We start from the raw sequence: 2471 nt of genomic DNA, 5'->3' as shown, positions 1-2471 counted from the left end.
TTTAATAACTGCTTCAATTTCTTTAGGAGTTATGGGGTTGTTTAAATCATTTATCTGATCCTGATTTAACTTTGGTACCTGATATTTGTCTAGAAAATTGTTCATTTCCTCCAGATTTTCCAGTTTTGTTGAATATAGGTTTTTGTAGTAGGATCTGATGATTTTTTTTTAATTTCCTCAGATTCTGTTGTTACATCTTCCTTTTCATTTCTGATATTCTTAATTTGGATACTGTTTCTATGCCCTTTGGTTAGTCTGGCTAAGGGTTTATCTATCTTGTTCATTTTCTCAAAGAACCAGTTCCTGGTTTTGTTGATTCTTTGTATAGTCCTTTTTGTTTCTACTTGGTTGATTTCAGCCAAGTTTGATTATTTCCTGCCTTCTACTCCTTCTGGGTGTATTTGCTTCTTTTTGTTCTAGAGCATTTAGGCTTACTGTCAAGCTGCTTATGTATACTCTCTCCTATGTATTTTTGGAGGCACTCAGAGCTATGATGTTTTTTTCCTCTTATCACTGCCTTCATTGTGTCCCATAAATTTGGGTCTGTTTTGCCTTCAGTTTCATTAAATTCTAAAAAGTCTTTTTTTCTTTATTTCTTCCTTGACCAAGTTATCATTGAGTAGATCATTGTTCAACTTCCATGTATATGTGGACTTTCTGTTGTTTTTGTTGTTATTTAAGACCAGTCTTAGTCAGTGGTGATCAGATAGGATGCATGAGATTATTTCAATCTTCTTGTGTCTGTTGAGGCCTGTTATGTGACTGATTATATGGACAGTTTTCGAGAAGGTATTGTGAGGTGCTGAGAAGAAGGTATATTATTTTGTTTTAGGATGAAATGTTCTATAAGTATCTATTAAGTCCATTTGGTTCATAACTCCTGTAAGTTTCTCTGTGTCTCTGTTTAATTTCTGTTTCCATGATCTGTCCATTGATGAGAGTGGGGTGTTGAAATCTCCCACTATTACTGTGTGAGGATTGGGAGTTCATGTTGGTGGAATTTTCCTTTGATGAATATGAAGTGTCCTTCCTTATCTTTTTTGATATTTTTTTTGTTGAAAGTCGATTTTATGGGATATTAGAATGGCTACTCCAGCTTGCTTCTTCAGACTCTTTGCTTGGAAAGTTGTTTTCCAGCCTTTTACTCTGAAGTAATATCTGTCTTTGTCTCTGAGGTATGTTTCCTGTATGCAGCAAAATCCTGTGTCCTCTTTATGTATCCCGTCTGTTAATCTAAGTCTTTTTGTTGGGGAACTGAGTCCATTGATGTTGAGAGTTATTAAGGAATAGTGATTGCTGTTTCCTGTTATGTTTGCTGTTAGAGGTGGTAGTATGTTTGTGTGTCGGTCTTCTTTTGCTTTTGTTGCAAGGAGATTACTTTCTTGCTTTTTCTATAGTGTAGTTTCCCTCCTTCTGTTGGAGTTTTCCATCTCTTTTCCTTTGCGGGGCTGGATTTGTAGAAAGATACTGTGTACATTTGGTTTTGTCATGGAGTATCTTAGTTTCTCCCTCTACGTTAATTGAGAGTTTTGTGTTCTCTTAGGGTCTGTATATATCTGTCCAGGATCTTCTGGCTTTCATAGTCTCTGGCGAGAAGTCTGGTGTAATTTTGATGGGTCTGCCTTTAAATGTTACTTGTCCTTTTTCCCTTACTGCTTTTAATATTCTCACTTTGTTTTGTGTGTTTGGTCTTTTGACTATTATGTGACCAGAGGAATTTCTTTTCTGGTCCAATCTATTTGGAGTTCCATAGGCTTCTTGTATGTTTATGGGCATCTCTTTCTTTAGGTTAGGGAACTTTTCTTCTATAATTTTGTTGAAGATATTTACTTGCCCTTTAAGTTGGGAGTCTTCACTCTCTTCTATACCTATTTTCCTTAGGTTTGATTTTCTCATTGTGTCCAGGACTTCCTTGATATTTTGTGCTAGGAGCTCTTTGCATTTTACATTATCTTTGATCATTGTGTTGATGTTTTCTATGGTATCTTCTGCCCCTGAGATTCTCCTATCTTTTTTATTCTGTTGGTGATGCTTGCATCTATGACTCCTGATCTCTTTCTTAGGTTTTCTACCGCCAGGGTTGTCTCCCTTCGTGTTTCTTTATTGTTTCTATTTCCATTTTTAAATCCTGGATGGTTTTGTCCATTTTCTTCACCTGTTTGGATGTGTTTTCCTGTAATTCTTTAAGGGAATTCTTTATGAGATTTTTTGTTTCCTCTTTAAAGGCTTCTATTTGTTTACTTGTGTTGTCCTGTATTTCTTTAAGGGAGTTATTTATGTCCTTCTTAAATTCCTCCATCATCATCATCATCATCATCAAATGTGATTTTAAATCCAAATCTTGCTTTTCTGGTGTGTTTGGATATCCAGTATTTGCTTTGATGGGAAAACTGCACTCTGATGATGCCAAGTAGTCTTGGTTTCTGTTGCTAACGTTCTTGTGCTGGCCTCTTGCCATCAGGTTGTCTCTG

This window comes from Rattus norvegicus, chromosome 18 (assembly GCF_036323735.1).
Source record: "Rattus norvegicus strain BN/NHsdMcwi chromosome 18, GRCr8, whole genome shotgun sequence".
NCBI lineage: Eukaryota > Metazoa > Chordata > Mammalia > Rodentia > Muridae > Rattus > Rattus norvegicus.
Note: the sequence above shows the minus strand (reverse complement) of the source record.